This window comes from Somniosus microcephalus, chromosome 8 (assembly GCF_052327205.1).
Source record: "Somniosus microcephalus isolate GS21.2 chromosome 8, FLI_Smic_1.0, whole genome shotgun sequence".
Taxonomy (NCBI): domain Eukaryota; kingdom Metazoa; phylum Chordata; class Chondrichthyes; order Squaliformes; family Somniosidae; genus Somniosus; species Somniosus microcephalus.
The window spans coordinates 244301573-244322535 of record NC_140994.1 but is presented as its reverse complement, the minus strand read 5'-3'; the positions used below and the strand labels follow the sequence as shown (position 1 = coordinate 244322535).

General features: G+C 46.9%; 1 long non-coding RNA gene across 1 annotated transcript in view; it reads right to left on the bottom strand.

Annotated features, from left to right (window-relative positions):
* Nucleotides 1–338: 338 nt before the first annotated feature.
* The window catches only part of LOC147114238 (uncharacterized), a 30120-nt gene continuing 9495 nt past the window's right edge, over nucleotides 339–20963 (bottom strand). Inside the window, exon 2 of the long non-coding RNA XR_015079392.1 lies at nucleotides 339–595. This is a non-coding gene — a long non-coding RNA (uncharacterized LOC147114238). The remainder of the gene's footprint in view (nucleotides 596–20963) is intronic.

Below are 20963 nucleotides of genomic sequence, written 5' to 3'. Positions count from 1 at the left end.
ATCAGGCCATGCTAATGTATTAATCAGAAAAAATATTTTTTCCCAGGCGATAACGAGACGCCGGTGCCTGAGACAAGTAGATTTGCTGAATATGCAGCTGTCAGTAGAAAGGCAAAAGAAGATGGTAAGTAGATGAATCATATTATGTGGCTCTATCAGTGGAGGTATTGTTAACATCGAAACTGTCAGATTTCATTGAGTTAAAATGTTGGTTCTAGTTTAATACTTTGGCTTGGAAGCTCTTCAGAGAGGCAATGATAAATTCTGAGATATTTTAACAATCGTTAGTAAAATAGATCTTTGTGACGCTGGTGCACAATAAAAAACTTCAAGCAAAATACAGCAGCCTATTTATTCAGTCATTTTAGTCATTGTGTAGATTACAAATTTGCAATAGGAATGGCTGTTTAGAAATAATATGAATCACTAAAACAAAGTAACCAAGTAGCAACAAGTGCAGATGTCAGGATCACGCTTGGCTTTGAGACTCCACATGATCATATAGCTTCCCAACACTTCATATCCAGACTCACAGATGAAGAATGAATATTTGAGTTATTTACTGGAGGACTGTCAGTACTTGTGGAACCAGAACCTAGTGAGAGTCAGGAGAGGTGGGAGAAAAGAGAATAAAGAGATTAAAATTGGAAAAGATATAATGATCAGCGAGCTATGTTTTTAATTGACATTGTTTAGTAAATCTGCACCAATAGATCTACGGTGTTGATGCTCCAATTTATGAGACAACTCGGCAGCACTGTCACTTCGGAGACAGAAAGTTGTGGGTTCAAGCCCCATTACAGACTTTGAGCATGTACTCTAGACCGACACTTCAGGGGGAGGACTGCAGTTTTGCAAGTGTTGACGTTCAGTTGCGAACTGTTTCGGTGAATGTTAAAGATTCCATCGTATCATTTGAAGGAGAGCAGGAAGTGGTCCTGACAAAAATTCTTCCCTCAACCAACAGCCCACGAGAGATTAACTGGTTGTTTCCTCATTTCCTGCTTTGGGACCTTGAATAGTGTTTGTTTATCTGACAACAATATTCCACTTTACAAGTAATTCATTACTTGCTTTGGGATATGTTCAGGCTCTTTATATATATATATATAGATGCAAATTCTTTATTTCCATCTTATTCTCTGCAGACACAGAAAGAGAAGATATTCATTACGGATCTATCGCTTTTCAGGAAAAAGCACCAGGTAGTGAAAACTGACAGTTTTATTATTTATTTTTTAATTTTGTGTTCATCAACGTGAGGAATGTTAGTGCTGAGTAATAAAACTCATTACATTTAGGCCCCTCATGTCAGCATCAGGCACTCCTCGGGTAAAGCTCCTCATAATCTGCCCCGTCAAAGTGTCCCGTCGCCAACCTCAGAAGGGCACCATTGGGCCATTTTTCCGTTTGCCACACACATACATCTTGTGCCCTCTGTGAGTGAAATTGCCAATAATGTTGAATTAGAGAAAGTATTGTGCTGCAGGTCTGTTCCTAGTGGGAACTGCTCTGAGACTGTAGAACTAGAAACAACAAATATTAACGTACCTCAACAGTAAGACACAGTATTGTGGTGACTACGGTACTGGACTAAAAACCAGAAAGTCAGGAGTTCCAATGCTACCATGTTGTGAAAGTGAATCCAATAAACTGAATCCAATAAATCTTATAATTTGTAGGCTAGCAGCAGGGAACTCTAGATAATTGGGTTTAATAATATCCTTCAGGGAAAGGCACCTGCCTTGTGGATTAAATGGGTCTCTAATCCAGACTAACTAGTTAACGCTTACTGCTCTCTGAAGTATAAAATTACTTCAAGAAGAAGTGGAGCAGGCTCGAAGGGCCAAATGGCCTCCTCCTGCTCCTATTTCTTATGTTCTTATGTTCTTATTAAGGCACTCTGAAGTCTGGACAGGCACAACCCACTTTGAGTCTGCTCCACCTGTGCAGCCCCCGGGCTATCAGGACTATCAAACCCGACATCTAATCTAGCATAAATTGGAAATGGGGATTATAAAAGATTTGTGGGAAAAGGCAGGGAAATGGGATTAGAACAGGGGGCTGCCGTTGACCAGCGAGCACCAGCCGAGCTACAATGGGCCAACTGGCCTCTTGCTGTGCTGTAATTTCTTTGCTTTCTAACGCTGCAGCAGCAATGAAACTCTCAAACTCTGCCGAGTTGTGTAAGGAGCTTCGTTCATTTATGATCATCGCTGTGGCTCACTGTGTAAATGCAGGGCTTAGTGTGGATCTGAGTCATACAGAGACCAACTGGGTTCACTGTCAATCAATGTCTTGCTGATCCATTGGCTGTACCAGTGAAATGCAGTAAATTGCGGACATTTGTATGATAATTGTCAGGTTTTTTTCAGTCCGATCCATCAATGTCATCCTTTAATTGTGATGTTTGCAATTATCACAGGGTCCAGACATGGTACACAGTGCAATAAGCAATCTTCAGATACTGTAAGTATATCGATTCCTATTGGTGAAATCACATGACCTACAATATTAATATCTGCAACAAATTTGTAAAGTTGTTATCTGATGTAAAGAGATGAAATAATAGATCACACTATTATAAAAGGTTAATTTCTCTCTTGCAGAACCTGGCTCCTAGTATCCATAGTGGTGTGATATTATCATATATATCCGGGCAGGGTCTTCATAACTAATAATAAGAAATTAAATTAATTATATAGAATGGAGCAGGCGATGTGTTACTGTTGCGAGATGTGGGAGCCGGTGAACCCCATTGAGGCTAACGGTGATTACATCTGCGACAAGTGTTTGCTGCTAGAGGAACTCAAGTTCCATGTTATGGAGCTTGAGACCGAGCTTCGGACACTGCGACACATCAGGGAGGGGGAGAAGTTCCTGGACTCTATGTTTCAGGAGATGGTCACACCTATGAAGTTAATTACTGCAGATGTAGTCCGTGGTCAGGGACAGGACGGTGTGACTACGAGTGAGGAAGGTACAGGGATCCAGGATGTAGTGTTGAAGGAGACGCAGCCCTTGTTCTTGTCCAGCAGGATCGAGGTTCTTACTCCCTGTGAGGACGGGAGCGGGGACTGCAGGGAGGATGAGCAACCTGGCCACAGCACCGTGGTACAGGGGGCCATTCAAGTGGAGGGAGTAAAAAGAAATGTTGTAGTGGTAGGGGATAGTATCATTAGGGGGATAGATAGGGTTCTCTGCAGTCAAGAGCGGGAGTCCCGAAGGCTGTGTTGCCTGCCTGGTGCCAGGGTTAAGGACATCTCTTCTGGGCTGGAAAGAAACTTGCAGTGGGAGGGGGAGGATCCAGTTGTCGTGGTCCATGTTGGTACAAACGACGTAGATAGGACAAGGAAGACGGTTCTGTTAAAGGAGTATGAGCAGCTAGGGGTCAAATTAAAAAACAGAACCTCAAGGGTAATAATCTCTGGGTTATTACCTGAGCCACGAGCGAATTTGGCTAGGATAAATAAAATTAAAGAGTTAAATGCGTGGCTCAAAGACTGGTGTGGGAGAAATGGGTTTTGCTTCTTGGGACACTGGCACCAGTACTGGGACAGGAGGGAGCTGTTCTGTTGGGACGGACTCCACTTGGCCAGTGCTGGGACTAGAGTCCTGGCGAATCATATAACTAGGGCTGTAGAGAGGGCTTTAAACTAATTAGTGGGGGGGAGGTTTCTAGAGAGCAAATAATAGAATGACAACAGAGAAGGTCATAGACTTAGGTAGCAGTGGGGGAATTAAAAAACAGAATGTGTCAGGAAGGGACAGAAGGTATGGAGTAAAAAGTAAAGTACTAAAAAGGGAAAAAACAGGAACTAAGTGTTACAAAACATATTTGAAAGTTCGTTATCTGAATGCACGTAGCATTCGTAACAAAATGAATGAGTTAACAGCACAAATAATGACATATGGGTATGATCTTGTGGCCATTACAGAAACATGGCTGCAGGGTGACCATGACTGGGAATTAAACATACCAGGTTATTTAACAATCAGGAAGGACAGGCAGGAAGGGAGAGGAGGTGGGGTGGCTATGTTAATAAAGGAAGGAATCACTATAATACAGAGAAATGATATTGGGTCAAAGGAGCAGGATAGTGAAACAGTTTGGGTGGAGGTAAGGAATAATAAGGGGAAAAAAACACTAGTGGGTGTAGTCTATAGGCCTCCGAACAGTTGCAACTCTGTTGGACGGAGTATTAATCAGGAAATAGTTGAGGCTTGTAATAAGGGAACAGCTATAATTATGGGGGATTTTAATTATCATATTAACTGGACAAATCAAATTGGGCAGAGCAGCCTTGAGGAAGAGTTCATTGAGTGTATTAGGGATGGGTTTCTTGAGCAGTATGTAACTGAACCGACCAGGGGGCAAGCAACCTTAGATTTGGTCCTGTGTAATGAGACAGGATTAATTAAAAATGTCCTAGTAAAGGATCCCCTTGGAATGAGTGACCATAACATGGTTGAGTTCCATATTCAATTAGAGGGTGAGAAGGTTGGATCTCAAACAAGCGTGCTGAGCTTGAATAAAGGAGACTATGAAGGTATGAGAGCGGAATTAATTAGAGTGGACTGGGAAAATAGATTAAAGGGTAAGACGGTACATGACCAGTGGTGTACATTTAAGGAGTTATTTTACAACTTCCAAAAAAAATATATTCCACTGAGGAAAAAAGGGTGTAAAAGAAAAGATAGCCATCCGTGGCTAAGTAAAGTAATTAAGGATAGTATCTGACTAAAAACAAGGGCATATAAGGTAGCCAAATCTAGTGGGAGGATGGAAGATTGGGAAGTCTTTAAAAGACAGCAAAAAATAACAAAAAGATTGATTAAGAAAGGGAAGATAGATTATGAAAGTAAATTAGCAAAAAATATAAAAACAGACAGTAAAAGTTTCTATAGTTATATAAAAAGAAAAAGGGTGGCTAAAGTAAATGTTGGTCCCTTAGAGGATGAGACCGGGAAATTAATGGTGGGAAACATGGAGATGGCAAAAACACTGAACAATTATTTTGTATCAGTCTTTACAGTAGAGGACACTAAGAATATCCCAACACTGGACAAACAGGGGGCTCTAGGGGGGGAGGAACTAAATACAATTAAAATCACTAAGGAAGTGGTACTTGGTAAAATAATGGGACTCAAGGCGGATAAATCCCCTGGACCTGATGGCTTGCATCCCAGGGTCTTGAGGGAAGTAGCGGTAGGGATTGTGGATGCATTGGTAATAATTTTCCAAAACTCACTGGACTCAGCAAAGGTCCCGGCAGATTGGAAAACTGCTAATGTAACACCCTTATTTAAAAAGGGTAGTAGGCAGAAGGCTGGAAACTATAGACCTGTTAGCCTAACATCTGTGGTTGGTAAAATGTTAGAGTCCATTATTAAGGAGACAGTAACGGGACATTTGGATAAACATAATTTAATAGGGCAAACTCAGCATGGTTTCATGAAGGGGAAGTCATGTTTAACAAATTTGCTTGAGTTTTTTGAGGAAGTAACATACAGGGTGGATAAAGGGGAACCAGTGGACGTAGTGTATTTAGACTTCCAAAAGGCATTTGACAAGGTGCCACACAAAAGATTATTGCTCAAGATAAAAAATCACGGGATTGGGGGTAATATTCTGGCGTGGGTGGAGGATTGGCTCTCTAACAGAAAGCAGAGAGTTGGGATAAATGGTTCATTCTCAGATTGGCAACCAGTAACTAGTGGTGTTCCGCAGGGGTCAGTGCTGGGTCCCCAACTCTTTACAATCTATATTAACGATTTGGAGGAGGGGACCGAGTGTAACATATCAAAGTTTGCAGATGATACAAAGATGGGAGGGAAAGTAGTGAGTGAGGAGGACATAAAAAACCTGCAAAGGGACATAGACAGGCTAAGTAAGTGGGCAGAGATTTGGCAGATGGAATACAATACTGGAAAGTGTGAGGTTATGCACTTTGGCAGGAAAAATCATAGAGCAAGTTATTATCTTAATGGCAAGAAACTGGAAAGTACTGTAGTACAAAGGGATCTGGGGGTCCTGGTGCACGAAACTCAAAAAGTTAGTATGCAGGTGCAGCAAGTGATTAAGAAGGCCAATGGAATGTTGGCTTTTATTGCTAGGGGGTTGGAATATAAAAACAGGGAGGTATTGCTGCAGTTGTACAAGGTATTGGTGAGGCCGCACCTGGAATACTGCATACAGTTTTGGTGTCCATACTTAAGAAAAGACATACTTGCTCTCGAGTCAGTACAAAGAAGGTTCACTCGGTTAATCCCGGGGATGAGGGGGTGGTCATATGAGGAGAGGTTGAGTAGATTGGGACTCTACTCATTGGAGTTCAGAAGAATGAGAGGCGATCTTATTGAAACATATAAGATTGTGAAGGGGCTTGATCGGGTGGATGCGGTGAGGATGTTCCCAATGATGGGTGAAACTAGAACTAGGGGGCATAATCTTAAAATAAGGGGCTGCTCTTTCAAAACTGAGATGAGGAGAAACTTCTTCACTCAGAGGGTGGTAGGTTTGTGGAATTTGCTGCCCCAGAAAGCTGTGGAAGCTACATCATTAAATAAATTTAAAACAGAAATAGATAGTTTCCTAGAAGTAAAGGGAATTAAGGGTTACGGGGAGCGGGCAGGAAATTGGACATGAGTCTGGGTTCGGAATGGTCATGGCCCTGTGGGTAGTGGAGCGGGCCCAGGGGCCGTGTAGCCTTGTTCTGCTCCTACTGTGTTCTAATTCTGTTAGATTTCAGGAGATGGTTTTATTCCTGTTCCTGGCTGGGGTGGAGATCGCCTTTACAGAAGGTAAGTACTGTAGAAAATATAGGGACAGAGTGATCTCCTGGAAGAATTTCGATCGCCTAGATGGGTCGGAGAGGAATTTCCCAGATTTTTTTCTCCCAAATTGGCCATTGGGTCTTTATCTGGTTTTTCGCCTCTCCCGGGAGATCACATGGGTTCGGGTGGATGCAGAGTGATAGAAGATTTGAGGTTAGGATCAGATCAGCCATGATCTTATTGAATGGTGGAGCAGGCTCGAGGGGCCGATTGGCCTACTCCTGCTCCTATTTCTTATGTTCTTATGTCCTTCAAAGGAAGATGATTCATCTGTCATCTATGCACAAATAGCACAAGCAAAATATAAATGATCTGCACAGGACAGAGAGGAAGAGCTTGGAGTTCGATATGTGGAATATAACATTTGTGTATCTGCTCTGATTTAACACAATCATTGCATCACGCTGTTCACACATGAACATAACAGATGAATGATAACTTGCAATAGAAATGGTTCTCTTAATATAGTTCCAACAATCCTTTCACAGCTTCTGCTGATATTATGTAAAAAAAAGCAGCTACATTATGAAAAATAAATTGGACGTTACACGTAATTTTGTTTCCCACTCAATTAATATCTCAGAAGTGTAATAACCAACAATGATGATTCAACAATGCAATGTGTCGCTTAAGCTTGTAACCGGTTTCTGCGGTGCCAATTTCCTATAGGCCCTGCCGCAATCGCCAATTATTGTAAGTGGTTTCGCCCCGACCGCAGCGAGCACGCAAACCCCCTTACTACAAGTTCTGGACAATAGGGATTACTGAGGACAGATTGGAACACGGACAGCGTTTTTGGGCTCACCCGCACAGTGTTTATTAAGGTTGACAAAACCACTCCACTTGCATACAGTACGAGCGGTGTGAACACAAAAGTACAGTTTAAACAGTACAACCCTGACTTGTCCAACAAGCCCCTGCCGTGCTGACTTACCACGGCCTAAAAACACCCTCCCGTGAACTAAACTATCCCAGGACCCTTCCAACGCTAAACCCCCTGTGATTTGGTAGGAACATACAGGCTGCCCCTCACACAGCTAAGTGATCTTGTGGGTGTGCAGGCTTGGCAATGCTCACCTAGGTTGCCCTTGATCTTGCTTGCAGCTTCCTCCCGTAGGTCTCGGCTACCTGGTTCCATACTGGCCTTGCGGCATGCGAGTCCCAGTCTGAGTCTAAGTCCGTCTTGGTTGGAAGAGCAAGGCTCAGCTCCTCTTGACTTTCCATTGTGGGGAGGGCAGGAGAGAGCGAGAGAGAGAGAGCTATCCAAAACAGCTCTCTGATATATCCCCAATCTGTCTGTGGTTTTAATGGACACACGGCCTGAGGGAAATGGTTTCCAGGCCTCCTCCCAGGTTTCGATGGTTTAAATCTCGTTTCGATCTCCCAGTCGATTTAACTTAACGAGCTCATCTTCTTCAGAAACAATGAGTCGCCAGCCTCGTTATTCACAACTTGGGAGTGGGCCCTCGGCCCATTGTTCCCAAGGACAGTCCATTACCAAACGACCTGATTACGTCAGCCACCTCCAGCTTGAGTGGTTTTCCACAGCTTCCCCCCCAAACAGCCTGTCCAGGATTTAATAAGGGTATATGTTCATCATCTAAAAATCCATGGAGTCTGCGCCGACTGATTTTGGAATGTTTTACTTCACTTTCTGCATGAAAATCGGAGGAGGTAAAACACTAACACACGTTGAACTACTACAATTACATGAGAAATCACACGAATCCATGGGGGAATCTCGATATTCAGACCGATGTCCCACCATGGCGGAGAAACCAGTTCTTTTATCTCATCCCCCGTTTCCCTGTTCCGTTGTTCGATGGCATAGAAATGCTTCTGGGAGAGTTGAACTTCCTTTATTCATTTTGTGAGGTGTTTGGGCAGATGAGGAATTTCCTACCCGCACCGTGTTAGGTATTGTTGCAGGTCTTGTACTGTATCATTCACTGTGAGGTGTACCATGGTGGGCTCCGAAATGGGAATGATGTGCTCTTGAGCCACCTGAACTTCTGTGTGGGGTTTGAAGCAGAAATTCTTATTGGTGACCGGGCACCAAGTGTCGTTGTGTACATGGTACTGGTCCACACTTGTCGTGACGCAGTACGTCCCTCTGCCCGCATATGCTACCTGGGGTGGAACGTGGCTTTGGGCCATCACCTCCATGGTGCAATTAATGGGCTCCGCACCCTCTGATTCAAACCCGCACACCGGCCGATTAAACGCATTCAAATGCTGGGGACACAGCACCACGTGCGTGCCCCAGCTCTGGCATTCATTGAGGTCAGTGCCGGTCATGGCGTGCTCCCAGTTTACAACAAATGGTGGGGCCCCATGATGTCGCACATGCACCCCGTCCCTTAGGATGCCAATATTCTCTACTCAGTATACCGGCACTGGCCGTGGTGACCTGCCCATTACCGGCATCCAGAGTACAATCCCCATTACAGTGTGGTTGGACTGGCCACAGTCAACTGGAACCGGGTGTACCTCTGAGGCCAGTCGGAGTTGGCACAGGCTCATTAAATTTCCGTACGGGCTGAGCGCAGTGAGGTGCCAGTTGCTGACCCACGAAGGGACGCGACCTTGCTGTAGGTCCTCCAAATTACTGCGCCCTACGTTCAGCAGCCACGCACCGTACAACACACACGCATCGTTTTTCGTTGCCTGTGCCGAGGCATTCTGATCCTCCCTGATCAGACTATTGATCATCTGAGCATGTGCCTCCAGCTCGGGCATGATTTCCTTTAAATGTATAGTCATAGCCTGATCTTCCCGTAACTCCGACCCCTCTAGCTCGTTACCCTCCCGCAGTATCTTTCACAGCTGGTCCCTTAAGGTGTTGACCTGCATCTGCAACTGTGCCTCATCCATACTGTTGATAATGGACGTGCCCGTGCTATATCTCCCCGAACCAATGCGATGGTTTACAGTTAAATCGTACAGACTTTCCCGATTCACGTCCACGTAACTTAATTCATAAAATTGTCGGAACATTTCCTTCAACAGGGCCTCATATAATTTTTCCTTTTCTACCAGACACCACCGAGGCAGCTGTACCCGGGTTAAATTTAGAATGACCAACGCGACTTCGTAGTGAACATCTTGGTACAAGATCTTGCCGGTCGGGACTAACACTAACCCATTCCTCGGTCCCGGTGTGGTGGCGGGGCAACTAATCTGTGTTTCCTGCACCGGTGGGGCTGTGGGCAGGGGCTTCCTCTCGTGTGCTACCAGTTCCGTGGAATTTACTGTGTTGGGAGGGTTTGGGATCACGCAGGAATTCCCACTCTGATCCCATCCGATCCCAGCCCCGGAATCATGCCATTGCCGCAAGAAGGCAATCGACACACCCACTGGGCAGACCCATTCCAACCCCCACATACACACGAAAATTCCCTGTTCCTCTTTCCAACATTTGTTCCAGAACACTTCTACTCCCCTCCCTGCCCCCGTAATCTGTCAGTACGTATCATCCCCCAGTTTATCCCAGTCTGCAGATCGGTTACCCTTGTCCTGGCCCAACTTCCTTAACCACCAGCACCATCCCAAGGGAATGTGTCCCTCACATCTTAGACAGACGCGTTTCCCCTCGGTCACCCTAACCCGTGTGGCTGTGACCTGCAGTTTGGGACATGGTATGGAAACTTCTCCATACGTGAAACCCTCGCTGCCGGAGTATCAAGTCGAGTTTGATCCCAGCCACCCTGACCACCTTCCCTCGTGGAAGTAAGTGGCCATTCCATCCATGTCCCCTGTCCTACCCCCCTGTGTCATGGTAGGCCCGTTCCCTCCTGTGCAGCCGTAGAGAAAGGACACCTCGGTGTCTCCTCTTTCCATGCTGCCAGTCCCGATCATCATTAGGAATAGCAGTACGATAAATTTGTTGGCCATATCCCCTTGTTCCTCTGATCTCCTTTGGTTCCCTGCCAAAACAAAAGCAAAACATTTCCGTTCTGAGAGAGGGTTTTCCTCCACGGATCTGGTTTTGGTTATTTAGAAAATATTTACAGTGTTCCCTGCCACATTAACGAGTGCCCCATTTAAGACCTCTCTCGTCGGGGCCTCTTGCGGCTTGCGGTCGGAGAGTAGGGAGGCGTCCATGGCACCCTAGGCCATGGGACCCGACTGCTCCTCCTTACCGCCACGTCCTCCGGGTCATCATCGTCCCACACCATGGCACAAAGACCCGTGTCCACCAGGATCATGACCGTGCCCTGGTGCCTCTTGACTTTGTTTTCCCCTCCTCGGGGTTAAACAACTTCCACTGGTTTACATGAAACCATTTTGTGTGTTTCGGGAGTTTTACTGCATATACCACCCGTAGTGAGCATGCAAACCCCCTTGCTACAAGTTCTGGACGATAGGGATTACTGAGGACAGATTGGAACACGGACAGCGTTTTCGGGCTCACCCGTACAGTGTTATTAAGGTTAACAAAAACCACTCCACTCGCATAAAGTACGAGCGATGTGAACACAACAGTACAGTTTAAAACAGTACAACACTGACTTGTCCAACAAGCCCCTGCCGTGCTGACTTACCACGGACTAAAAACACCCTCCCATGAACTAAACTATCACAGGACCCTTCCAACACTAAACCCTCTCTGGTTTGGTAGGAACATACAGGCACCCCCTCACACAGCTAAGTGATCTTGTGGGTGTGTAGGCTTGGCAATGCTCACCTAGATTGCCCCTTTTATCTTGCTTGCAGCTTCCTCCCGTACGTCTCGGCTACCTGGTTCCGTACCGGCCTTTCAGCATGCGAGTCCCAGCCTCAGTCGACGTTGATCTCGGTTGGAAGAGCAAGGCTCAGCTCTTCTTGATGTTCCGTTGTGTGGAGGGCAGGAGAGAGAGAGGGAGCGAGCTATCCAAACTGCTCTTTTTATACCCCTCCAATACACAAACCGTTTTCTGTGGTTTTACTGGACACATGGCCTGGGGGAATGGGTTTTCAATCTCTTGAATGGTTTGAAATGGTTTTTGATCTCTTTTCGATCTTCCTGCCAATTAACTTAACAAGTTGGCCTTGACTAGAACAATGAGTCGTCGGCCTTGTTAATCAAGACCAGGGAGTGGGCCTCTCGGGCCATTGTTCCCAGGACAGTTTGTTTCCAGACGAATGAGTCGTCTCCAGCTTGAGTGGGTTTTACACTGCTCCCCCCCCCCCAAACAGCCTGTCTAGTTTTTAATAGGGGTGAAAAATCCATGAAGTCTGCGTCGACTGCTACAGTGGGGTGCTTGGGTTGACATGCGCTCCTTGCGCTTGGCTTCCACTTGCTCCCGGCAAAGAGACTCAAGGTGTTTGGCGCCTTCCTGGATGCTTTTCCTCCACTTTGTGCGGTCTTGGGCCAGGGATTCCCAGGTGTCATTGGGGATGTTGCACTTTTTCAAAGAGGCTTTGCGGGTGACCTTGAAGCGTTTCCTCTGCCCACCTGGGGCTCTCTTGCCGTGTCAGAGCTCCGAGTAGAGCGCGTGTTTTGGGAGTCTCGTATCAGGCATGTGGACGATGTGACCTGTCCATCGGAGCTGATCGAGCGTGGTCAAAGCTTCAATGCTGGGGAGGTTGGCCTGAGCGAGAAGACTGACGCTGGTGTGCCTATCCTGCCAATGGATTTGCAGGATCTTGCGGAGGCAGCGTTGATGGTACCTCTCCAGTGCTTTGAGGTGCCTGCTGTACATGGTCCATGTCTCTGAAGCATACAGGAGGGCGGGTATTATTACTGCTCTGTAGACCATGAGCTTGCTGCTGGGTTTGAGGTCCTGGTCTTCAAACACTCTCTTCCTCAGGCGACCGCAGGCTGCACTGGCGCACTGAAGGCAGTGTTGGACTTCGTCATCAACGTCTGCCCTTGCTGACAGTAGGCTCTTGAGGTATGGAAAGTGTCCAAGTTGTTCAAGGCCTTGTCATGGATTTTGATAATCGGGTGCAGTACTGTGTGGTGGGGGCAGGTTGGTAGGGGACCTTTGTCTTACGGATGTTTAGTGTAAGGTCCATGCTCTCGTATGCTTCGGTGAAGGTGTTAACGATGGTTTGGAGTTCGACCTCAGAGTGTGTGCTGATGCAAGCGTCATCTGCATACTGTAATTCGATGACAGAGGAAGGGATGACTTTGGATCTGGACTGGAGGTGATGGAGGTTGAACAGTTTCCCTTTTGTTCTCTAAATTAGCTCCACTCCAGCGGGGAGCTTACTGAGGGTGAGATGGAGTATTGCCGCAAGGAAGATTGAGTTGGTGCGATGACACAGCCTTGCTTCACGCCGATCTGTATATGAATTGGGTCTGTGGTGGATCCGTTGGTCAGGATCACAGCTTGCATGTCGTCATGAAGCAGGCAGAGGATTGTGACAAACTTTTGAGGGCAGCCGAATTTTGGAGGACACTCCATAATCCCTCATGGTTGACAGTGTCAAAGGCCTTTGTGAGGTCAAAGGCGGCCATGTACAGCTGTTGGTGCTGTTCCCTGCATTTCTCTTGTAATTGGCACCCATGTTCTCACTGACCTACACTCGCTCCTGGTCTGGAAATGCCTTGATTTCAATATTTTCATCCTCCTGTTCAAAAGCTCCATGGCCTCGCCCCTCGCTCTCTCTCTAACCTCCTCCAGCCCTATAACATTCCGAGAACTCTACGTTCCTCCAACTCTGGCCTCTTGTCCATCCCCCATTTCCTTCGCTCCACCATTGGCGGCCGTGCCTTCAGCCGTCTGGGCCCTAAACTACGGAATTCCCTCCCGAAACCTCGGCCTCTCCACCTCTCTCTGCTCCTTTAACACGCTGCTTAAAACCCACCTCTTTGACCAAGTGTTTGGTCACCTGCCCAAATGTCTCCTTCTTTGGCTTTGTCTCAGTTTCTGTTTGATTCCCGTTCCTGTGAAGCTCCTCAGGATGTGTTACTGAGTTAAAGGCGCTGTATAAATGCAAGTTGTTGTAGTAGTGTCTGGCCTGCTGCTGCGGTTTCAGATTTCTGCTCCTCTGCTGGGAATTGTTCACTCTCTGCTGAGTTAGCTGCGATCTGCTGGTTTCTGCTGGTCCCCATCCTGCTCTGGATTCCGTTCCACTGCTGCCGAATGCCCTTTGCTCGGCGGCTTTCTGCCTTTCCTTCTCGGGGATTTATTGCCTTCCTTTCAGTTCGCTCGCCCCTTCGTGCTTTATCTTGGAGCTCCCTCCTGTGGTCATCAAACGCTTGGTCAAAGAGGTGGGTTTTAATAATAATAATCATAATAATCAACTTTATTGTCATTGTTAGTGCACAAGTGCAGTCCAACGAAATGTAGGCTTGCGGCTCCCGAGAGTGTACATTTAGATTAAGACATTTAAACATTCAACATACATTTGGCTTGTTATACATGAACATAAACATAACCATAATAAAGTGCATTGGCAGATGTGCAGGCTTTAGAGTTTATTTGTGGAGTTCAGTAGGATGACAGCCCTGGGAAAGAAGCTGTTCCTAAATCTGGTCGTACGGGTTTGAATGCATCTGTAGCGTCTCCCAGATGGCAGGAGGGCGAACAGACTGTGGCTGGGGTGGGTAGGGTCTTTGATGATGGTCAGTGACCTCCGTAAACAGCGTTTCTGGTATATGTGCTCTATGGTCGGTAGCCGGGTGCCGGTAATGCGTTGGGCAGTTTTGACTACCCGCTGCAGGGCTTTCTGATCATAGTAGCTACAGCTGCCATACCATACTGTGATACAGTTCATCAGGATGCTCTCTATTGTGCAGCGGTAAAAGTTAGAGAGGATCAGGGGTGACAGGTTACATCCCTTCAGCCTCCTTAGGAAATATAGGCGCTGCTGGGCCTTCTTCACCAGAGAGGAGGTATTGAGGGACCAGGAGAGGTCTTCCGTGATGTGGACTCCGAGGAACTTAAAGCTGTCCACCCTTTCCACCACAGCCCCATTGATGTGGATGGGGGTGTGACTTCCGCCTTTAGTCTTCCTGAAGTCCACAATGATTTCTTTGGTTTTCTTGATGTTAAGGGCCAGGTTGTTATCGGCGCACCACTTCACGAGATGCTGGACCTCCTCCCTGTAGGCTGACTCATCGTTGTTGGTGATCTGGCCAACTACCGTGGTATCATCTGCAAACTTGATGATGGTGTTGGAACCATGAACAGCCACATAGTCGTGGGTGAAGAGGGAGTAGAGGAAGGGGCTCAGCACACATCCTTGTGGGGCCCCCGTGTTCAGGGTCGGTGGGGGGGAGGTGTGGTTACCTAATTTGACAGACTTTCAACCACCATTTCAAATTTAACTCTGGCTGGTCGGGTTTCTCAGGCCTCGGGTAACCCACCAACTAAAGTGAGGCGAGGCCTGCTGGATCCAGGAGGTAAGAGTAAAGGCAATAGTCCCTGCCTCACCCACTCGCCGCGCTCGGATACCCTCGCCCCCCCGATTCCTCCGGGATTTTTACCCCCCACGAGGCCTCTGACTTCCCCCCGCCGAGAGCTCTGAGACTATTTCCCCCCCACCACGTTTCCTCCGATCACCCCCCCATGACCTCTGATTTCCCCCTCCCCCCCACCCCAGGCCTCTGATCACCTTCCCAGACTCCCCCCTCCAGTCCTGATGCTGCTCCGACCCTTCCCCCCACCTTCTCCGCATTTCCCTTCAAAATGTACCTTCACTTGTAAATAAGGGCCTTGTCAGCCATGACCTTATTGTGGACGATCAGATTGACATCATGTCACTGACGGAGACATGGTTGAGGGGCTCTACTTTCCAACATATTCCACGCCCAAACCACTGTGGTGGTGGTGTCGCCCTTATATCTCAATCACACCTTGGTCTGTCTCCCTACTCCTCCAGCAACTTCTCCTCCTTTCAGCATCTCGCCTTGTTCCACCCCTCCCGTCTCTCTTTTAAACTCCTTATTCTGTACCGCCCACCCAAATACCACACCAATTCTCTCAATGAGATATCTTCTCTGCTTTCATAGAGTCATAGAGTCATACAGCACAGAAAGAGGCCCTTCGGCCCATCGTGTCCACGCCGCCCATCCATCCCTGTCCAGTCTAATCCCATTTTCCAGCATTTGGTCCATAGCCTTGTATGCAATGGCATTTCAAGTGCTCATCCAAATGCTTCTTGAATGTTGTGAGGGTTCCTGCCTCTACCACCCTTTTAGGCATTGAGTTCCACATTCCAACCACCCTCTGGGTGAAAAAGTTCCTCCTCAAATCCCCTCTAAATCTCCTGCCCCTTACCCTGAATCTATGCCCCCTTGTTATTGACCCCCCTACTAAGGGGAAAAGTTCCTCTTTATCTACCCTATCTATGCCCCTCATCATTTTGTACACCTCAATCAGGTCCCCCCTCAGCCTTCTTTGCTCCAAGGAAAACAACCCCAGCCTGTTTAGTCTTTCTTCATAGCTGAGGCGCTCCATCCCAGGTAACATCCTGGTGAATCTTCTCTGCACCCTCTCCAAAGCAATCACATCCTTCCTATAGTGAGGCGACCAGAACTGCACACAGTACTCCAGCTGTGGCCTCACCAGCGTTTTGTACAGCTCCATCATAACCTCCCTGCTCTTATATTCTATGCCTCGGCTAATGAAGGCAAGTATCCCATATGCCTTTTTAACCACCTTATCTACCTGTTCCGCTGCCTTCAGAGATCTATGTACATGTACACCAAGGTCCCTCTGACCCTCTGTACTTCCTAGGGTCCTACCACTCATTGTGTATTCCCTTGCCTTATTTGTCCGTCGAAAATGCATCACCTCGCACTTTTCAGGGTTAAATTCCATTTGCCACTTTTCCGCCCATCTGACCAACCCGTTTATATCGTCCTGTAGCCTGAGGCTTTCCTCCTCGCAATTTACCACCCCACCAATTTTCGTGTCATCTGCGAACTTACTGATCATACCTTTTACATTCTCATCCAAATCATTTATGTAGATCACAAACAACAAGGGACCCAGCACCGATCCCTGAGGTACCCCACTGGACACAGGCTTCCAGTCACAAAAGCATCCTTCGACCATCACCCTCTGCCTCCTGCCACTCAGCCAGTTTAGGATCCAACGCGCCAAGGCACCCTGGATCCCATGGGCTCTTACCTTCTTGACCAGTCTCCTATGCGGGACTTTGTCAAAAGCTTTACTGAAGTCCATGTAAACCACATCCACAGCATTTCCCTCATCCACCCCCCTAGTCACCCCCTCGAAAAATTCAATCAGATTTGTCAGACATGATTTACCCTTGACAAAGCCATGCTGACTATCCCCGATTAATCCTTGCCTCTCCAAGTGGAGACTAATTTTGTCCCTCAGAATTTTTTCCAATAATTTCCCTACCACAGATGTTAGGCTCACTGGCCTGTAATTCCCTGGTTTATCCCTGCTACCCTTCTTGTATAGTGGTACTACATTAGCTGTTCTCCAGTCCTCTGGTACATCCCCTGTGGCCAGAGAGGTTCTGAAAATTTGTGTCAGAGCCCCTGCAATCTCCTCCTTTGCCTCCCACAGCAGCCTGGGATACATCTCGTCCGGGCCTGGGGATTTATCCACTTTTTGGCCTGCTAAAACCGTTAGCACCTCCTCCCTCTCGATGCTAATATGTTCAAGTATGTGGTTTACATGGACTTCAGTAAAGCTTTTGACAAAGTCCCTCTGCCTCTGCACCGAGCGACTTCTCATCCGCGGTGATTTCAACCTCCATCTGAACTCACCTTGCTCCCTCTCCTCTGAGTTCACTGCCCTCCTTTCCTCTCTTAATCTCTCCCTTCATGTCAACTCCCCCACCCGTATACACGGCCACCCCCTCGATCTTATCATCTCACGTGGCCTCGCTATCCCCTCCGTAACCCGTAAACAAACTCTGGTGTGTATTTATGGCTACATACTTCTTGGATTCCTCATCTAGTGTAATCTGCAAGTATGCATGACTCATATCCAGCTTTGTGAATTTCTGCCCTCCAGCCAGGTTTGCAAAAAGATCCTCAGTTTTAGAAATAGGATACTGTTCTAGTTTAGACACCCTATTTACAGTCAATTTATAATCTCCACAGATTCTTACTGAATTGTCCGGTTTTAAAACAGGTACAATGGGAGCTGCCCATTCTGAACATTTTACGGGTTCCAGAATGTTCTCTCTCAAAAGACGGTCAAGCTCAGCCTCTACCTTTGGTTTCATGGCATACAGCACAGGTCGTTGTTTAAAAAATCTTGGCAGTGCCTCCTTGTCTACATAAATCTTAGCTGGGGGGCCATTAAATGTTCCAAGTTCTTCCTTGAACACATTCTCATGTTCAATCAAGACTTCTTGCAAAGACAATTGTTTGCCCCTCTCCATTTGATTCATTGCTCCCCAATCTAATTTAAGTTCTCGTATCCAGCCCCAATCTAACAAGTTTGGTCCAGAACCCGATACTACAACTACAGGTAGCTGTTCCACGGTGTCCCTGTGTTTTACAGTTACAATAGCTGTACCCAATGTTGCCACTCGTTCACCGGTATAGGTTTTAAGCTGCATAGAGCAAGACTTTAACTCTGGAACTTTTCACAGAATCTACAGTGCAGATAGAGGCCATTTCGGCCCATCGAGCCTGCACCGACACATATCCCACCCTATCCCCGTAACCCCACGTATTTAATCCCCTAACACTAAGGGTCAATTTATCATAGCCAAATCAACCTAACCTGCACATCTTTGGACTTTTGCACAGTTCCACAATTTTGAATACTCCTCCCTGTTCATTATGGTAACATCACATCCGGTATCCACCTCAAAGTTCACCTTAGTGTCATTTACTATCAGTTGCAAAGTGATAGGATCCACTTTAGGAATGTCCTCTACCATACTATGCATTATGAACACGTCGTCTTCTTTCTCAGCTTCTCCACTGATGTGATGTGCTCCCTGTTTTTTCACTTCTCTTACCAGGTTTTGCTTTTCTCCCCCTTTAGGTTTGTATACCTCCAGGGTAGCTTTTGCTCTGCATGCCCGTTTTACATGTCCTTTTTTCCCACACTTGTGGCACTTTTCCTCCAGAAACCTGCATTCCCTCGCCAGGTGGTCGAAATTGCATCTATAACATGCTTTTATATGCTCACATTGTGACTTCGGACCCATATTTAACTTGTGCACACTAAACTGACTTCCAACTTGCTTTGTAGAAGAACAGTCTGAACCTTGTATTTCTTTTACATCATGGTTAGCTGTCTCTATGGCTTGAGCTAGTTCCAACGCTTTTTCATACGTAAGCCCAGTCTCGGACAATAATCTCCTCTGCATTCGAGCATCCATTATCCCGCAAACCAGCCTATCTCTCGGCATGTCTTTCAAACTGCTCCCGTAATTGCAATCATGTGCCAGTTTTCTCAACACCGCTACATAATCCAACACAGACTCTCCCGGGTTCCTGTTCCGTGAATTAAATTTGAAACGTGTACAATCTCACTCGGCCTGGGATTGAAATGATCCTTTAGCAAGGCCACTAAGTTAGCAAATGTTACGTCTCCAGGCTTTTCAGGACTGCATAAGTTTCACAGTAAACTATACGTCTGACTTCCCACGGAAGTGAGCAAAATAGCTCTCCTTTTACCCACATCATCTATATCATTTGCCACAAAGAAATGCTCCAGCAACTCACAGTATTCGATCCATGTTTGTTTTTGAACATCAAAAGCAGAAATCTCTCCTACTCGAGTAGCCATGATTCAGATGCAGTGTTCTTGTATTTTCCCTTCTTCAAGTTGAGATCTGTTAATCCACATCACCAAATGTGATATCCGAGTGGTAAGGTCCAATAACTGATAAAAGTCAGACTTCAGGAACCAACACTTAACTTTTTAATTACACAGGTTAGGAGAGAAACATCTCTTACAGGCTGCAGGCATGCACTTCTATTTCTTATTGCACAATGCTAAAATGGAGGATCCGATGAGTCATTCCCATAATGCAATGTTACCTTAATACTAGTAAATATAATCCCTTAGCATTTGTCTCCCTCTGGTGGATAACTTAAGCATTACATCCAAGATTACTATAATCTCCAAAGTTTATGAACATGTTGTCGTCTCTCAAATCCATGATCATCTTTCCCAGAACTCCTTGTTTGAATCCCTCCAATCAGGCTTCCGCCCCTGACACAGTGCTGAACCTGCTCTTACCAAGGTTGCACATCGCATCCTAATTGACTCCGACAAAAGTAATCTATCCGTTCTCGTTCTTCTGGACCTGTCTGGAGCTTTGACACAAAATTCTGCTCCAAGGCCTCTCCACCGTCATCCAGCTGGATGGGACTGCACTCACCTGGGTTCATTCCTATCTTTCCAGACGAAACCATAGAATCACCTGCAATGGCTTCTCTTCCTGATCCCGCACTGTCACCTCTGGTGTCCCCCAAGGATCTATCCTTGGCCCCTTCCTAGTTCTCATCTACATGCTGCCCCTCGATGACATCATCCGGCAACTCAACGTGAGTTTTCACATGTACGCTGATAATACCCAGCTCTACCTCTCCTGCACCTCTCTCAAACCCTCCACTGTCTCTATATTACCGGACTGCTTGGCTGACATCCAACACTGGATGAGTAGAAATTTCCTCCAATTTAATATCAGGAAGACCAAAGCTATTGGGGGAGAAATTCAGTATCGCCCCGTTTGGGGCGTAAGTATCGGCCGGGCACGAAATTTTGCGCCCGGCGCAAATTATCGCCACCTACTGGTAAATTGGCCTGCTTCGCCCCCAGGAGGTGCTTGGAGCGCTAAAATAGGCGCTGCACGTCTGTCTTAAGGCGCTAAGCCAGAGAAGTGAGGCGTTACCACCGAGGGCGGGTGCAGCACTGGTGCAGCCAGTTAGCGATTGCACGCAGACACGCTGGCGCCGGTCAGCTGTTAAAGGGAAGGTTCGATCTTGAATTGCAGCCACACCCTGCGCATTGGAGCCCTGATTCTTGGTCTGGACAGACTTGCTGCCACATTCTTAAGCCTAGGACCATGGAGAGGGCCAGGGAGCGAGCGCAGCATTTCAGCGAGGGGGCCTTGGAGGCTCTGGTTGGCGCGGTGGAGCGCAGGCGATCTATCCTGTTCCCGGACAGTGGCAGGAGGCCGCTGCCCAATGACTATCGCAAAGCTTGGAGGGAGGTGGCTCACAGAGTGACCTCCAGCAGCAT